The sequence below is a fragment of the Mauremys mutica genome, chromosome 20, assembly GCF_020497125.1.
Source record: "Mauremys mutica isolate MM-2020 ecotype Southern chromosome 20, ASM2049712v1, whole genome shotgun sequence".
NCBI lineage: Eukaryota > Metazoa > Chordata > Testudines > Geoemydidae > Mauremys > Mauremys mutica.
The window spans coordinates 1,987,697-2,005,756 of record NC_059091.1 but is presented as its reverse complement, the minus strand read 5'-3'; the positions used below and the strand labels follow the sequence as shown (position 1 = coordinate 2,005,756).

Sequence of the window (18,060 nt, the reverse complement as noted above, 5' to 3'; positions counted from 1 at the left end):
CCTGGGCCAGGCTGTGCCCTCCACACCTGCCCCAAACCCCACGGGTGTAGGTGGGAGCTGGTCTGTAGGCATCAGCGGACCGGGAAGAACGGGGTGGCAAACTGCAGCGGCTGGCGGACCTGCCAGACGTCACTGGAAACGGAGGGATTTTTGAATTTAAGGTGGGTGCTGGTAAAAAGCCTGTTTTACAAACAACCCCCTTCCCCTGGGGCGTTAATCATTACAACTCTCAGAACAGAAATCTCATTGATTTGGGTCACTTTTTTTTCTGTTTTAAACCTTTTTTACTTTTAACTCCGCTCCGCTGGTGCGACTAGGTCCCTGCGTCGGTTCCCATCTGTGTCACGTTCATTCGCGCTCTCTCCGTCTCAGGCATGAACGCGACCGGTAGCGTGGGGCGGAGGGGCACCGCACGGGGGCTCAGAGTGCAATTCCCCACGCAGACCCAGGCTCCTTCACTTCAGCGCCTCGTCTGTAAAATGGGGTGAACCCCGTTACCAGCTGCGGGCTGGTCAGAGACGATGTGAGAGAGGGAACTGCGGCAGAGTTTGGGGTGCAAAGGCCGTGGCGGGGGGAGGGGGCGGCTGGCATGTTTTGATCTTAGGCAAGGGCCAGACTCCCATGTGTTGTAAATTCAGGAGTGGTGCCAATTGACACATTATTGCAATTAACCCCAAATACCCCAAGACGGCGTCTGTTAATGGGAGAACACGATTCCTTCAATAAATCCTGCGGTTTGGGCCCAGACTTGCTGACATTCCTGCCTCTCGCTTTGAAAGCGAATCTGATCCACTGGGTCCAGCTCCTGCCCCATCTCTTGTTTTAGAATTGGGGCTTGGAGCAGCCAGGACGTCTGGCTGGAGATTCCAGCTTTCCCCGGCCTGGCCTTTGGCAGGCGGGCGCGTTTCCCACAATCGCTCCGAGGTGACGTCGCAGCCTGTCTGCCCCCAATCCCTGGGGCACAATGCACGCCGTACGTGGGGCAGGAAAAGGGAACGTGTCTCCCCACAGCGGCTGGCTCTGCCCTGTGCTTGCCAGGTGGGAGAGGCCTTTGTGAAGATCAGCGCTTGGAAAGGGCCCATCTGGGAGAAACTTTATTTTGGCAGAGAGGCTTTCATTCTTCCCATCTCTCCGAACCGGAAGCTGACGTCGAGAGGAAACGCCCGCCCAAGACTCCCGGCAAAGCCAGGAGCAGCAGGGAGAGGCGGGGAGTTCTGCTGCCCCCTGTCCCCCGCTGGGAATGGCAGATTTCCACGGATGGAGACGAATGGTGTCACCCCTGTGGGCTCCAACGGGAGCTCTGTTGGCTCAGGGCTGGTGTTTCAGGAACGTTGCATCAGCGTCTGGTTACAGAGAAGCCTCGTCCAGGGAAAATACTTTGTTTGGGAAACACAGAACCCAGGGGATCTCGCTGGGTCCAGGCTGTGGAGGGGAGAGGCTCTTGTTGCTCATTTCTCATCCCAACGCTTGCGATGGGAGAAAGGGGCTTGGTGCCCGGACTCCTGGGTCCTTAAGGGGACTGGGGCTAGTGTGGGAAAATGGGATTTAGGACTCCAGGATTCCTGGCCTTGCCCAGACACACCCCGTCTGCGTGCCAAGCGGTTAGAGCGGGCGGGGACTGGGAGTCAGGCCTGTTCCCAGCTCCAGGATGGGAGTGGGGTCTAGTGGTTGGAGTAGAGGGGGCTGGGAGCCTGGACTCCTGAGTTCCGCTCTGAGCTGTACCACGGATTAGCTGTGACTTTGGGCAAGTCCCGGTCTCTCTCACGCTCTCTGCCTCAGTTTCCCTACCAGTGCGATGAGGAGGATGAAAAGGGACATGAATGTTGAGACCTGTGGGTGAAACAGGCCCCGGATACGATACGTTGTGGCCAGTTGCTGAGTTCAGTGCGGCGTGGCACTGCTTAGCGCCCAGGGTTAGCAGGGCGGGTGTTGAGAGAGGAAGTTAAACGTCCTCCTGGCTGGAGATCGACTCACCCCCTGCTCACACGGAGGGAGAAATGGGAACGGGCTTCTGGCTCTTGCCAGCGCTGGCTTGACCCTGATAATCCAGCTCTTGGGTGCCCCAGCCTAGGACCTGCAAAAGCATGTCAGTATTATTAGACACGTTACAGTAGCGCCCAGGGGTTCCCATTGTGCTGGGCACTATCCGTTTGTTAGGTGTATTACGGTAGCAGCCAGGCCCAGGCTGTCCCTTTGTGCCAGGTGCTGGACAGACTCAGAACAGGATCCCCCCATCCCCCTGTGCCCAAGAGCTGAAATCTGAGAACAAGGCACGAGAGAGCAGGTGGCTCCAGACGGACGATGGACAGGGGAGCATGAGGAAGCAGTGAGACACCCCTCAGTTAGCTGCGTTCCCCTTGCCAGGAGGCGAGGGGGAGAACCCGGGAAGGGAGCAGATTATGAGCAGAATGGGATGGCAGAGTCAAGGGCTGCTTGCTCTCTTGGGCGAACCAGTTTGTGCCTCAGTTTCCCCATAAGGATGGTCCCCACAGCACAGCAGGGCTGGGGGTGCCAAAGGGAGACCTAAGGGAAGGCGCTAGCAGGGTGTTGGATGATAATATAAGAACGGCCGTACCGGGTCAGACCAAAGGTCCATCTAGCCCAGTATCTGTCTACTGACAGTGGCCAATGCCAGGTGCCCCTGAGGGAGTGAACCTAACAGGCAATGATCAAGTGATCTCTCTGCTGCCATCCATCTCCATCCTCTGACGAACAGAGGCTAGGGACACCATTCTTACCCATCCTGGCTAATAGCCATTTATGGACTTAGCCACCATGAATTTATCCAGTCCCCTTTTAAACATTGTTATAGTCCTAGCCTTCACAACTTCCTCAGGTTAGGAGTTCCACAAGTTGACTGTGCGCTGCGTGAAGAAGAACGTCCTTTTATTTGTTTTTAAACCTGCTGCCTATTAATTTCATTTGGTGACCCCTAGTTCTTGTATTATGGGAATAAGTAACTTTTCCTTATCCACTTTCTCAACATCACTCATGATTTTATGTACCTCTATCATATCCCCCCTTAGTCTTCTCTTTTCCAAGCTGAAGAGTCCTGGCCTCTTTAATCTTTCCTCATATGGGACCCTCTCCAAACCCCTAATCATTTTAGTTGCCCTTTTCTGAACCTTTTCTAGTGCTAGAATATCTTTTTTGAGGTGAGGAGACCACATCTGTACACAGTATTCGGGATGTGGGCGTACCATGGATTTATATAAGGGCAATAATATACTCTCAGTCTTATTCTCTATCCCCTTTTTATGATTCCTAACATCCTGTTTGCTTTTTTGACCACCTCTGCACACTGCATGGACATCTTCAGAGAACTATCCACAATGACTCCAAGATCTTTTTCCTGACTCGTAGCTAAATTAGCCCCCATCATATTGTATGTATAGTTGGGGTTATTTTTTCCAATGTGCATTACTTTACATTTATCGACATTAAATTTCATTTGCCATTTTGTTGCCCAATCACTTAGTTTTGTGAGATCTTTTTGAAGTTCTTCACAATCTGCTTTGGTCTTAACTATCTTGAGTAGTTTAGTATCATCTGCAAACTTTGCCACCTCACTGTTTACCCCTTTCTCCAGATCATTTATGAATAAATTGAATAGGATTGGTCCTAGGACTGACCCTTGGGGAACACCACTAGTTACCCCTCTCCATTCTGAGAATTTACCATTAATTCCTACCCTTTGTTCCCTCTCTTTTAACCAGCTCTCAATCCATGAAAGGACCTTCCCTTTTATCCCATGACAGCTTAATTTACGTAAGAGCCTTTGGTGAGGGACCTTGTCAAAGGCTTTCTGGAAATCTAAGTACACTATGTCCACCGGATCCCCCTTGTCCACATGTTTGTTGACCCCTTCAAAGAACTCTAATAGATTAGTAAGACACGATTTCCCTTTACAGAAACCATGTTGACTATTGCTCAACAGTTTATGTTTTTCTATGTGTCTGACAATTTTATTCTTAACTATTGTTTCAACTAATTTGCCCGGTACCAACGTTAGACTTACCGGTCTGTAATTGCCGGGATCACCCCTAGAGCCCTTTTTAAATATTGGCGTTACATTAGCTAACTTCCAGTCATTGGGTACCGAAGCCGATTTAAAGGACAGGTTACAAACCTTAGTTAATAGTCCTGCAACTTCACATTTGAGTTCTTTCAGAACTCTTGGGTGAATGCCATCTGGTCCCGGTGACTTGTTAATGTTGAGTTTATCAACTAATTCCAAAACCTCCTCTAGTGACACTTCAATCTGTGACAGTTCCTCAGATTTGTCACCTACAAAAGCCAGCTCAGGTTTGGGAATCTCCCTAACATCCTCAGCCGTGAAGACTGAAGCAAAGAATCCATTTAGTTTCTCCGCAATGACTTTATCGTCTTTAAGCGCTCCTTTTGTATTTCGATCATCCAGGGGCCCCACTGGTTGTTTAGCAGGCTTCCTGCTTCTGATGTACTTAAAAAACATTTTGTTATTACCTTTGGAGTTTTTGGCTAGCCGTTCTTCAAACTCCTCTTTGGCTTTTCTTATTACACTCTTGCACTTAAGTTGGCAGTGTTTGTGCTCCTTTCTATTTGCCTCACTAGGATTTGACTTCCACTTTTTAAAGGAAGTCTTTTTATCTCTCACTGCTTCTTTTACATGGTTGTTAAGCCACGGTGGCTCTTTTTTAGTTCTTTTACTGTGTTTCTTAATTTGGGGTATACATTGAAGTTGAGCCTCTATTATGGTGTCTTTAAAAAGGGCCCACACAACTTGCAGGGATGTCACTCTAGTCACTGTACCTTTTAACTTTTGTCTAACTAACCCCCTCATTTTTGTATAGTTCCCCCTTTTGAAATTAAATGCCACAGTGTTGGGCTGTTGAGGTGTTCTTCCCACCACAGGGATGTTGAATGCTATTGTATTATGGTCACTATTTCCAAGCGGTCCTGCTATAGTTACCTCTTGGACCAGCTCCTGCGCGCCACTCAGGATTAAATCTAGAGTTGCCTCTCCCCTTGTGGGTTCCCGTACCAGCTGCTCCATGAAGCAGTCATTTACAGTATCGAGAAATTTTATCTCTGCATTTCGTCCTGAAGTGAAATGTTCCCAGTCACTATGGGGATAATTGAAATCCCCCACTATTATTGGGTTCTTAATTTTGATAGCCTCTCTAATTTCCCTTAGCATTTCATCATCACTATCACTGTCCTGATCAGGTGGTCGATAATAGATCCCTAATGTTATATTTTTATTAGAGCATGAAATTTCTATCCATAGAGATTCTATGGAACATGTGGATTCGCTTAAGATTTTTACTTCTTCTCCTTCAAACCCAGTATCAGACTCTGCCTCAGTTTCCCCAGTGATGCAGAATGGCGAGCCAGCTCCCCAGCCAGGGCAACCGTGCCACTCCCACCAGATGTCCATCCCTTCCCCCAGGGATGCATTAGTTCTTCCAACATAGTTCAGTGTTGACCAAGACAGGTAAAACAGGCCCTGCTGCCTGGCCTCTCCAGGCCATTTGCCACCAGCACAGCAGGTAGCCCTGGCCAGGTCTCTCCCCCTCCAGGAGCTCCTTTGATGTCACCAGCTGGGAGGCTGCTGATTAGTCATGGGGGTGGGGGGCTGAGCCCAGCTCCCCTAAAAGGGCCAGCCCCACCTGTGGCAGAGAGGGCAAAGTATCACTAAGCCAGGGCTGCTCTGAAGAGGGAAAGCACGTCAGTTGTGTGTCCCGAGGGGTAAATTCCCCGCACAGGTGACAGTCAGTCTGTCCCACAGCTGCAGATCCTGCAGTGCACCAGGGGTGATGCGGGGCCGTAGACGTGCATGGCCATCCGCTGGAGCCCAAAGCTCGCTGCTGGAAATGCCATGGACTGGGTTGAGTGTGGACCCCGGAGCTCACCGTATGCACCAGCAAAGCAGCCTCGCTGCTCGGATCAGCTGCAGCAGCAGGTTTTTACCTGGTCCATCTTCTCTTCCTGGCTGGGCTCTTTGCGTCACCCGGTCTCCTCTCCGCACACTCGCAGCTCAGGGGGTAAATCCAGAGGGGATCTCCTGACTTCAGTGGAGTTGGGGCCAGTTTCTGATCTCAGGGTGACTGGTGTAAATCCAGTGGAGGTGCTCCGGGTTTACAGTGGTGTAAGCGGAAACCAGACTTCGGCATAGCGGAATTTGGCATAGGGAGCACTAACCCCTGTGCGTCAGCGCCACCTGCTGTTTGCCCCGCTCTAGCAATCCTCCGTCACACCAGGTCAAGCTCTGACGGGCGCCGCCTGCTGGGTTAGCAGATTCTTGGCACCTCCCAAGGATTATAGGCCAGAAGGGAGCGCTGTGATTGTCTAGCCTGGGCGCCTGTGCGGACGGGCCAGAGCACGGCCCTGGAATAATTCCCAGGGCAGATCGTCTAGAGAAGCAGCCAGGCTGGATTTAAAAGTTGCCAGAGATGGAGAGTCCACCCCCACCCTTGGTAAATTGTTCCAGTGGTTAATTACCCTCCCTGTTCACAATTAGCACCTTATTGTCGTCCGGCTTTGTCTGCCGGACTGACCAGCCCTCCGCTGTCGCATTTCTCTTCCCCTCCTCGCTTCTCACAGCCTGCGCCCCAGTCACCCCGCAGCCTCCTCTGGGGTCTGAGGGACAGACCGAGCTCCTCGCGTTTCTCAGCGTGTTTTCTAGCCCTTTCCTCCTTCTCACCGCTCTTCTCTGGCTCCGGTTTATCAACCTCCTTCTTAAATTGTGGGCCCCACGTTCTGCCAGGGGTCGCCCCAGGGCGCAGTACAGAGGCAATAGAACCTGCCTGGCACCACCTGCTCTAGATTCCCCTGTTGATACGTCCCAGGATCACATTGGCGCACTGGGAGCTCACAGAATCAGAGAAAGTTCAGGTTGGAAGAGGCCTCGAGAGGTCATTGAGTCCAACCCCCTGCTCAAAGCAGGATCAACCCCTCATGTTCCGCTGATTATCCCCCCCGACTTCCTAGGCATGTTCAGAGTCACTGCTTGCCAGGATAGAGTCCCCCGTCCCCTACCTTCGCCGGTGTTCTGTGTTCCTGGGGCGATGACTTGACGTTCGGCCGTATTGGAATATACACTGTTTGCTTGTGCCCAGTTTACCAAGCAAACCAGACAGCTCTGTCTCGGTGACCTGTCCTCTTCATTATTCACCACCCGTCCCATCTCTGTGCCATCCACAGATCTGATCAGGGAGGATTTTATGGTTTCTTCGAGCTCATCGATAAAAATGTTAACTAGCAGAGGGCCAAAAGCTGATCCCTGCAGGACCCTCTAGAGACTCGGCACCTGGGGGACGGTTCCCCTTTGACAATGACGTTTTGAGATAGCTCAGTTAACCAGCTTTTAACCTGTGTAATGTGCGCAGGGTTGGGTTTGTTCTGTTCTGGCTTTCTAATAAAAACGTGACGTGATGCCAAGTCTAACGTCTTCCAGAAATCAAAGTCTAGTAAAGCAACACTGTTGCATTCATCAGCCAAACGTGTAGCCTCATTTAAAACTCAGGTCTGTGTCCCACAAACCCGTGTTGACTGGCGTTAATGACATGACCGTGTCCTTTAATTGTGTATTAACTGAGTCGAGGATCAGCCGCTCCATTCTTTTGCCTGGACTGATGTCAGGCAGACGGGCTTATCCTTACCCAAGTCATCCTATTTGCCCTGTTAAGATAAAGCTTTAGCTTTCTTCCAGGTTTCTGGGACTTCCCCAGTGTTCCAGGAGTTAGTGAAAATGAACATTAATGAGCCAGAGAGCTTTTGGCCAGCTCTTTGAAAGTTCTTGGATGCAAGTTTTTTTGGCTCTACTGATTTGAAAATGTTTAGCTTTAGTAGCTGCTGTTTAATATAATCCTGAGTTACTGTGGGAATGGAAAGAGTGTCGTTGTCGTCACCATCATCATCGGATATGACGACATCATCTGGCTTTTTCCCCAAACAGAGAAGAGAGAGCTTTGGAGAACTCGGCTGCCTTTTCTGCATTATGAGTGGCCATTCTACCATTGCCATCCAGTTATGAACCAGTACCATTGTTGGGATTTCTTTTGTTCCTGATATATCCTTATCTCCTTAACTCTGCTGTCCACAGAGTTCTCCATGTGTCCTTTTGTTTCCCTTATCAATTTTCTATAATTCCTAGCTTCTAATTTATATTCATTGCTTTCAGCTCCTCTTTCCATGTGTTACCTATTGTGTCTATTTTGTTTATAGCTTCTTTCATTTCCGCTCTAAGCCAGGTTGGGTTTGTAACCCACGTAGCTTCTTTCTTGCTTTGTGGTTTTCTGGATGTCTAGCGAAATGTTCTTAATCAGTTCCCAGTTATCATTCACACATACAGTCCTTCACCTGCCATAAACCGTCTTGTAAATCACTTTGCATTGAAACTGCCACTGGACTGGTGGTTAGAACGCAGGACTGGGAGTCAGGATTGCAGGGTTCTGAACCTTAATGTGTGACCTTGGGTGAGTCCTTTTCCTTCCCCGTGCCTCAGTTTCTCCACCTGTGTAATGGGGAATAATGGTATTCACCTTTGTAAAGCACTTTGAGTTCATCTGCTGAAAAGGAAAGGGCAGCCTAAGAGCAGAATTGTTACTGATCTAATCCATGTTACCAATGGCAAAACTTCCCTCTGAAACGTGCTAAAACTCGGGTCCTTAGCTTCTGCAAGCAGCTGTCTAGATCATCACCTTAGCCCCTGCGTGCCAGAGCCAGCAGGCTTTGTGAGCAGTAGCTGAAATGTCTGAGTCACTTCGTGGTAAACTCGTCAGCCCCTGCGAGGGGCGAAGTGCCTGGCTTTACCCAGCCCTGAAATGCAGCCACCTCTGGACGTGTTTCACAGCACACAGCAACGCTGCACAACTGATTAGGGACGGACCGCGTCTAAGTGCCACTTTCAAGCTCCCATCCAAGTCCTTTGTCTGCTCTGCTCTGGCTTAGCTGGAGCTTGGCAGGATCCCATCATGCGCTGCAGACCGCCTGCTGGCCTCCCAGCCCCTCCCCCTCACTCTGACATATAAACCACCAGGCATCCTGTCATTAATGTCCTGGATCTGCCACCCACTTCCCTGGGCTTGTGGGGGAATGTGTGTAATTAGCCAGGGAATGTAGCAATTGAGGAGCTGCTGTGGAGTAATTATAGATCAGTGGGAAGCCGTTCCAGGAGGCTGCAGTCTTGGAGTTGGCTTCGCTTGGCTCTGATGCTGACGAGTTTAGTCCCAGGCTGCCTGGTTAACTTTGATCCTCAAACGCTTTCCTGTTTGCAGCTCGGCCTGCTGGGGAACAAAGCTGGCGTGAAAGGGACGGGCTTTGTTTGTACCTGGCATAAAATTAAGCTCCTATTTTGAGGCTCATGGGCGCTGCCCCGTCCCTCCTGGCTCTAGGCGTAGGAGAGCCTCAGTGCAGAAGTGAGCACTAGACTGGGTCCACCTCTGCCAGATCCCCTCCCTGGCTCTGTGCAAATCACAGAGCGAGACCGTGAACTCGCGCTGGGTGCAGACCGTGTGCACACCTCTGCAAAGCGAGTATACATCGCTGCTGGGGCCTGTCTGCATTAGGGACACATGCACCCGGCAGCAGCACCCAAAAAGCTGCAGCAGCAAAACACAGTAACGCAGGCGCATTGCAGTGGTCACCAGAGCTGGCCTTGCTTGGAACAACACGCAGCATCTGCACCAGCTGTGTCGCTGCCCCAGTCCCTGATGCAGCCTGGCTCTCCCGGAGAACGCTGGTGGTCTCACCCACAAGGGGCCGGCTGCTGGAGACTCGGACTCGTTGCGTTAACCCTGGGTTCCTCCGGGCTAGTCTTGGGGTGCCCGGACAAGGGCGGGTGTGGGAGACGCTCGTGCCCCCCGACTGATTTGCACACTGGAGGTTTAAAAAGCAAAACCTTGGAGAACGGAGCTTTGAGAAAGGAACTAGGAGTTTGGAGGCTCTGATCCGAAATAACCGGGAACCATGGCAGGAGAGCTCAGTACAGAGCCACCTGGCTGGGTTCTCGCCTGGGCCAAAAGCACCCTGCAACTTCACTGCCGGCAATGCCGGCCCCGGGGGCCGATTCTGCTCTTGCGGATGCTGGGTCACTCCAAGGAGCTCGGGGCGCTAGACCGGGGGCAGAATCCAGCCCTGTGTCTCTGGCTGCACTTTCTGAGCGCGTCTTCCACGCGTGGGGAAAACCGGACCCAACTGCTTTTTGGTGGTGGTTTTTTTCAGCGGCGGGGGAGATCGTAAAGAAGCTGCACAGTGCCCCGGGGGAGCACAAGGGCAGGAGATCCCAGGTTTCACAGTGCTCAGCATTCGGGTATTGGGCCTTTCTTCCTCAGAGCCCCGGCTCCTCTGCGCCTCCCCCTTGATGCGGCACCGCTGGGGCTAGGAGACGCTGGGCTCTGCAGGGGAGGTGGCCGGAGCTCTGCTTAGGTGCCTAAACCAAGGCCTGGTGCCCCCTGCACCAGGCCTTTATCCTGTGATACTAGTGATAAATAGCTGGTAGCTACTGGCTTGGGGCTGGGATTTTCACACGTGCCTAATGGCCGGGTTGTTACAAGTATTTAGGGCCCTAAAGCGGCCCTGAGAGAAGGCATCAGACCCACGGCAAGTCCAGTGGTTTCTCTGCCCAGGAGTCCCCTGAAAACCGCCCAGGTGCCTAGCCCGGCTCTCGGGATGGGCGGTGAGGGGTGGGGATCCCTGCTCTCACAGGGCGCTTGTCATCTGCTCGTCTCCCTTCGCCGACGCGTTAGCCGCCTTTTACACTGCAGGCACCTCAGCCTGGAGAGTCCCAGGATCGGTCCCAGCTGGGAGCAGACTGCTGGGCCCCTGCCTCCCTGGTCGATTCCCCGCTCGGGCCTCAGCCCCCGCTGTCAGGAATGAGAGAGAGGATGGGGCTGGCCCTGGTGCCTGGCCTCTGCAGGCCGGAGCCACCAGCCTGGCTGGTGTTAAGGTGAATCCACCGGGCTGCGGCCATTGCCAAAGGGGAAAGAATAGCGAGGCGCCTCTGTCTGCTGCGGGGCTTTGAAGCCTGCCGCGGGGAAGTCTGCTGGCTGGTTCCTGTGCTCCCCTGAGAAGTAAACAGCCCCCGAGCAGGACGCAGGCGGGTTTGGCTTCTTGGTGTGACTTAGGGAAGAGCAGCAAAGGGGCTGGGGGGTGGATTTAACTCCTGGTCCTGACAGCCAGCTAAGCCCAGCTCCTGGCGTCAGCCGAGCCCAGGGGACGGAGCAGGGCTGGTTGGCGGGTGGAAAACACTCTCCTGCCTCCTTAGATGTAGGTTTGCAGAACGCGGACGCTGTAATTTGTGGTCGGGCTTGTTATAAAAATAAGAGTTGACCTGGGCCTAGGGAGGGCGGGAGCCGAGCGCCCGAGCTGGCCTAGCCAGGCTGGTTCTTTGCACGGTTTCGTGCAGTGCTGTGGGTTGAACACGTGCTTTTGGGTGTGGGCTGGTGAGGTCCGACAGGAGGGCGTGAGCTGGTGACAAAGCGTTTCCAGGATTGTCCGGACCCGAGGAAGGACTTTGGCCCTTGCCTGTGCTGTGGGGGTTTGCACTAGTGTGGCGTGCAAACAAAGCCGTGGCTAGGGCAGAAGAGTGAGCCAGGACACCTGGGTTCCGTCCCGAGCTCTGCAGAACACTCTCAGCATGAATCTGGAGCCAACGTGAGAGAGGCCCATAAAACACTACAGGCTGCTCCTGTTGGCCCTATTTACCCCATCCCAGCTAGTGTCACTGGACGGCGGCACGTGCATACAGGGCAGAAGGGTAACTAACCTGTGGAACTCCCTGCTGAAGGATACCCTGCCTTCACGCTAACTGCTAGAACTCCGCGTGTTCTTATTGAGGCGTCCGTCCGGTCCTCTTGAACTCTCGGCCTCGGTGACACCCTGTGTCAGGGACTTCCGCAGTCTAGCTCTGTGCTGTGGGAAGATGTTTCCTCGGTCCTGAATTTGCTGCCTTTTGGTGGCGTTGCTGAATGGTGGCTATGTGTGCGGCGCGGCTGGGCAGCGGCCCTGAAACCATCTCCCAGGCCATGTGCTCAAGGTTCTGATTTCGTATAAGGAACTGCAGGTCATTTGGGATCCTCGGACAAGGCCCTCAGCTCCTTAGTGTCTGAACTCAGCTGCTAGTGTGGCCGGACTCCCACTGATCCCCCTGTGTCTCCCAGTCCATCCCCCATCAGTCCACGCTAAGGAACCCCCCTCTATCCTAGGTGTGCACGCTTGTCTAATGTTTGCAGAGAGTTATTGTCATGGCAAACCCCAGCCCCTGGACCACGCAGCCATCACCAGGACATATTTAGCGCTCTCGTCCTGCACTTACAAGTCATCGTTGTTTTTGCTAGTCTTTGTGCTCCTTCCAGCCCTCAAGTATCTTCCTGGCACTGGCTGTGCCTGGAAACTAGTGAGATCCTTCTGCTGTGGCTCTCCTCCAACACCGCGTGCACTTAGCCTGTGGAACTCACCGCCACAAGACGCGGTTGGAGGCCAAGATCTTAGCAGGGTTTATACAAAGGGATTAGACGTTTCTCCGGCTAACGAGACTAGCCAGGGTGATTAAAAATCAGCAAGAGTTTTGGAAGGGATGTGAACTGTCGTGCTTCAGCATGTAAGCCAGGCTCGAGCTGCGGGTGGAGCAGGGGCGTTCCCGGGGCCCTCCGCCCCCAGCTGCCTCCTGCAGTGTTTCTTGCACTGTCCGAAACAGGGGATGCTGGCCACTGCTGGAGATGGGAGGCTGGGCTGGCCAGACCGGGTCCTCGGAGGTGGGGGCCTGGGGCAGCGAGACCCGTGTTTGATCCGACCTCCCTGTGGTTTCCTGTCCAGCCCAGGGCAAAGCTGCACTCCTAGGCACACGAGCCACCACGCCTCCATCCCAGGCAGCCCTGCTCCGGCTGCCAGGCCCAAGCCTGAGGGGCGGGGAGGCCCCGAGGAGCCTGGAAATGGCGGCTGGGCGTCACTGCCCCAGCGGGAGGGGCTGGGCAGTGAGATAAGATGCTTTCTCCTTCCTGCAGCCATTTCCCCTCGGGGGGGGCTGGAAGCCTGGATTGGCCAAAGGGGTCCCCTAAACTCTGCCTGGGGATCGTTTTAGCTCCTGAGCTTGGATTGAGCTGGGACTGGTGGAGGCTGCAGAGCAGCCTTGGAGGGGAAACAAGCCAGGGCTGGACTAGGGCTGGCAGCAGCCGGGGCAGGCTGGGCCCAGCAGAGGAGCCACCCTGGGCTAAGCGCTGGCCAGCAGCCTCCTGCCATGGGCTCGGACTAGGAAGGGCCTGGGAGCTGCTGCCAGGCTGGGGTGGTGGGGTGGGGCTCTGGCACCGGGACCCAGTGGCAGGGGTGGGAGACGCTGGGCCTGGCAGGGGGCCACCCGGGGGGGCTCAGGAGGGCCAGGTCTTCACCAGCCTTGAGCTGGGAAATCACCAGTTGGGCTTGAAAAGCCGCCAGTGAACGTGCGGTTGGGTGGGGCCATCAGGGGCCTCGGCTGCCCACCGTTCTCTGCACCCAGGAGCGACCAGCCCCCAGGCCTGGCTGCCCAGGGAAGTGACACCGATTTAACTGCAGCTGGTTTCTAAACGCTCAGGGAGCTGCGGAGAGCAGCCTCTCAAAGCAATATCGGAGCCAAGCCAGTGGTTTAAATTCACTGCGTGGTTTCAGTGGGGGCTGACTCCTGACTCCATCACCTGACTCCTGGAGCTGGGGCTTTCAGGAACACCCCACGCAGCCCAGGACTTGTGGAGCCAGCGTGAGAGTCAGGCCCCATCGGGCACGTGTCCAGACCCCTCCGCTGGTCTGCCACGTGCTCTGACCAGCACCCTAGTGAGAATCTGTGGGGGTGGGGGGCTGGGCTTAGTGGGGTCATGCTGCCCCCACCTCCCTGCTCCCAATCATCAGCTCCTGTCACTTGGGCTGTGACCCTGAATGCCGCTCAGCGTCTTATGGGGCGAGGTTTGGGGCTGGGCAGGATCGGGACCAGAGACGGAGTGGGGGGGGCCTCTCTCCCGGGACCCCCTGAAAACAGCCAGTTCTGGCTGCTTCGTGAGGGAGCTGGGGGGAGCTGTTTGAGCCAGAACAATATCCCGTTTCATCCGGCCCGATGTCCAGCCTCCCCCAGCTCCTCCTCTGGGCTGAGCAAGGCTGTGGGCAGGGGCACGGATTGGGGGAGCGGGGGGGGGGGGGAACGTGCCTTTGTGTTAAGGGGACGACCCATGAGTCAGTGAGCTCTGGGGTTGGGAAAACCACCTTTCGTCCTCTGGGCTAGAAATAAAGGCCGCCCCTTCCCCCCCCCCCCCCCCCGCCCGATCCAGGCCCGGGGAAAGTCAGCTGATGTTTTTAAAGTTTCCTTTTCACCTCTCAGGCAGCCCAGTTTTGCACAATGTGGTTTCTGTCTCTGTGCAGCTGAACACAGGCCAAGATGAGCGCTATTATTTTTCAGTTTGGTTTTTGCTGCCTCTTGGTTCTGTGACGAGGCGATGCAGGGGGGCGGTGTGGAAAACTCCCCCAGTGCAGCCGCCATCTGACGTTAAAAAGGACAGAAGCCCTGGAGGGGGCCGGAGGAAGGAGCCTGCCTCACTCTCCTGCTCCCTTTCATGTTTCTCTCAGTGGGGCGCTCAGGGTGTGATCTTGCTGCTGTTGAAATCAGTGGCAAATCTCCCCTGGCCTGGGTCCAAGCCCCGCGCCCCCGGCTGGGAGGGAAGGTGGCCCAGTGGTTAAAACGGTGGACTGGGAGTTGGGAGGCCTGGGTCTGCCACAGACTCCCTGTGTGATCTTGGTCCTGTCCCTCGGTGCTGGTCATGCACGTGGGCGGCGATGGAACAGGCTAGGTCTGAATCCAGCCTGGTCCAGGTTCCTGGCTGGGACGGTCGCCAGCACCAGCCACCTCAGCGGCAGGTGCAGGAAACGGGACGACCGGCAGCTCTTCCCAGCCTGGGTGGCTCATGCTGGGAAGCAGGAGAGTTCATCGCTCTTTGCCTCTTTTAATCCTGCCTTGTGGCGCTGCAGTCTCTGGCTTGGCCTTGGCGTGGGTACGGCCCGGAGCGCGCGCATGGAGCCGCTCGGGACGGCCAGCGCTCGCAGTGGAGGAGGAAGCCCTGACGGGAGCGGCGTGAGGCTGTCCCACGCAGCTTTTCTGGCAGAGGTGGGGGCTGCCTGATAAACAATTCACGTCAGACCTCTGGAGTGAGAGAAACTGACCCAGTCGGGGGGGTGGGGGGAAATCGAGTCACGCCTGTCGCGCAAAGGAGGGATCCGGACACAGTCTCAGGGACTGTCACAGACGGGCTTTGCGGCCAAGATGGGGCATGAGGTTCTGGTCTGTGCTGTTCTGGTTCTCGCCCCCCTGCCCATCACCATGGTATCTGGGTCGTGGGTATCCCTGAGTGTGCCTGGGAAGAGGGCCTGGTCTGAACCCTGCACTGGCCTGAACTGACCCGGCAGTGACTTGCGCCAGCCGGGGAGGTGGCTGGTGGGGTTTACGTCGTGCCGTGGCTGTTCAGCCGGTTCCTCTAGAGACGGTGCCCAGTTCCCCTCTGCTGGTTCCTAGCGGAGGAAGGGAGAGAGTGTCCGGCCCCCGGGCCCCCTGCGTGGTCTCTAGGGAGCGGAGGGGGGACGAAGCACAGGGGAGGCAGAATTCTCTTTCCCCAGCTTAGCGCCCTCTCCCCTGTGCACAGGGTGTGGCGTCGGGCCGGGGCAGCCTCGAACGAGGGGCGCCAGCGACTAGGGCTGGCCCACTGCCGGGGGGAGGGGCTGGCCCCAAAGGCCTCGCGATGACACTCCGTATCCCAGCGCCTTGTGGTGGCGTTTCCTGCAGGCTTGGATCAAGGGGGGGGGGCAAACTGGGACCCTCCGTAGGAAACCCACAGAGCTGCTTGGCCCCACAGCCAGCATTGACCCCACTGCTTCCAGGACACAGCTGCTGCCCCTTGCCCCTGTCCTGCGGGTGCCAGCCCCTGAGGCATTGGTCCATCACCACCTGGTTGGGCAGGGCATGGCGCAGCGGAAGAAACGGGTGCCCCGGTAAAGGGGATGTAGAAGGGAAGAGACCTGAATGCTCCTGGCATCCTTCAGCCCCCCCCCCCGGCCCCCCACAAAGGGCGTCTCCAGGACCTCGGTTAGATGCCGACACACGTCGCCCATGGCACTGCCTGGCCTCACGCCCTCCTGTCGGCGTGGGCCTGGGGCGCTGGGTCTCCTGCCTCAAACGAACAGAACACGGAGGGAGCCCGCAGGCAACGAGCCGTGTCCCGGAGATGCTGTGGACCGACTGTCCGAGCGCTCCCAGCCGGGGCCCAGAGTCCACGGACAGGGGCAGGCTGAGCGCAGCGCGGGGTGCTGAGCACTTGGCCAGGGCACACGCCGGTGGGGCCAGTGTTGGGCGCTGGGCCTAGTTCAGGGGATGAACCGTCCCAGCGTGCTCTGCTGGGTGGGCGAGCGAGCGAGCGGGCGTGGAGCAGCCCAGTGCTGCCGGCTGACAGTCCTCGCTGGCGCTGGGAAGTGGTGGCAGGCCCTGGCACCTCTCCCGTGCCCGCACCGCTGGGCTCGTCGCTTTCAGCCCGCCCAGCGCAGCGCATGGCAGGAAGTGGCGGAGAGCGGCGCTCCGGCGGGAGCCAGCCTGCGGTTAGCGCAGAGAGGAAGCTGGTGTAGACTGGAAGCGATGGGTCTGTGATATGGCGAGATTTCATGCGACGGCAGTCACAGGAAGGAGGCCCAGCGAGCTGCGCTGTGCAGTGAGCGTGGAGCAAAAGCTGCTCCCGCACCAGGCCTGTGCCCAGCGAAAGGGGGAGCGTCTGGGCGGGCTGATGACACGCGGGCAGGAGTGTTGGCGTGTGAACACCCCTGGCAGCAAATGCAGGTGCCCTGCTTGCACGAGTGCTCACAGCCGTGTCGGTGAGCAACTCGTGAAGACACCACTGGAGATTCAGGTGTCGATGTACCTCGACTCCCGCTGATGCCCAGCCCTGGTGCCAGCCCCACCTCCGGGGCTGGAGAGATGGGAGGGGGGCGTCGCAGTGCTGGGATGCCCAGCTGAGATCAGGGCCTGGAGCCAGGCCTTGCCCAGGGGCAGCATGTGAGCCGGTCTCTGCCCCGGGCTGCCTACAATCTAAGCAGGCCAGGCCGAGGCAAGACGGGAGGGGCCCGAGGCCAGGAGGCCAGGCTCCTCTGAGGGTGCAGCCGTCCGAGGGCGGGCGGCCATGGCCCAGGAATGCCGTGGGCCTCGTGGCCTCGCCAGCGCTGTGGCTGGGAGACACCGAGCCCAGAGCTCTCGCCCCAGAACAAAAGGACCATTGTGCGGCTGCAGCCGCCTTCCATTTCCAAGGAGGCCGGGATGCAGCCAGAGGCTCTGGCAGGCCGTCTGCCCTCTGTTCGCCAATGGTGTGCAGGGGGGGCAGGGCGCTGCCCCGTCTCCGAAGCCCCGCCGCAGGCACGGGGCAGCGTGGGGGTCCTGGTGGGCTCGTTCTCCCGGCTCGGCTGTGCTGAGGCGCTGTGTGTGCTAAAGCCATTAGGCGATGAAGTCATGTCTTAGTTCTGCGGTGCAATCCGAGCTCCGTCTCCCCCTCCCCCTCGGTGGTAACTAGCTTAAAACCCTGGCAGGCCCTGACCCCAACCGATGAGACCCGGCCGCTCGTGGGGGCGGGGTTAAGGGAACCTACGTCCCCCCCCTCCCCGGGATCCGGAGAGAGCAGGCCATGCTAGAGGGCAGGGCTCTCGCCCCAGGTCTGCCCCAGAGATGTGGGGTGCATGACAGGAGGAGAAGGGTGCTGGGCCAGATCCTCAGCTGGAGGAAATGGGTGTAGCTCCGCGGGCGTCTCAGGGGCGTGGAGCTGATTTGCACCAGCTGAGGGTGTGACCCCGCGTGAGGGTACCGGGGTAGCCGGAGCAGGACCCGGATACCTGTGCTGGCAGCACAAGTTAGCAACATGGGACTTTCAGTGACCCCAGGTGATCAAGACCCCCAGCCTTGTGGATCAGCAGTGGCACAGCACCCCCCATCTCCAGGTGAACCCCGGGGTGAGAACCCCCGTGTGCGCCCCCGGCCCTGCTTCCAGAAGTGCTTTGTCGGGGTGGGCCAGGGTGGGCAGGGGCTGGAGCTGGGGG

The 18,060-nt window shown here is 56.5% G+C and overlaps 1 protein-coding gene across 8 annotated transcripts in view; it reads left to right on the top strand.

The window, feature by feature from the left end:
* FMNL3 (formin like 3) overlaps window positions 1-18,060 on the top strand; it is a 49,156-nt gene that overhangs the window by 5,616 nt on the left and 25,480 nt on the right. The window contains exon 1 of one of the 8 annotated variants that reach the window (XM_044994743.1): window positions 15,565-17,961. The exons of the other annotated variants lie outside the window; for them this stretch is intronic. The gene's annotated coding sequence lies outside the window, so the exon portion shown is untranslated. Of the gene's footprint in view, window positions 1-15,564; window positions 17,962-18,060 lie in introns of those variants that run through there. 8 annotated transcript variants of the gene reach the window in all.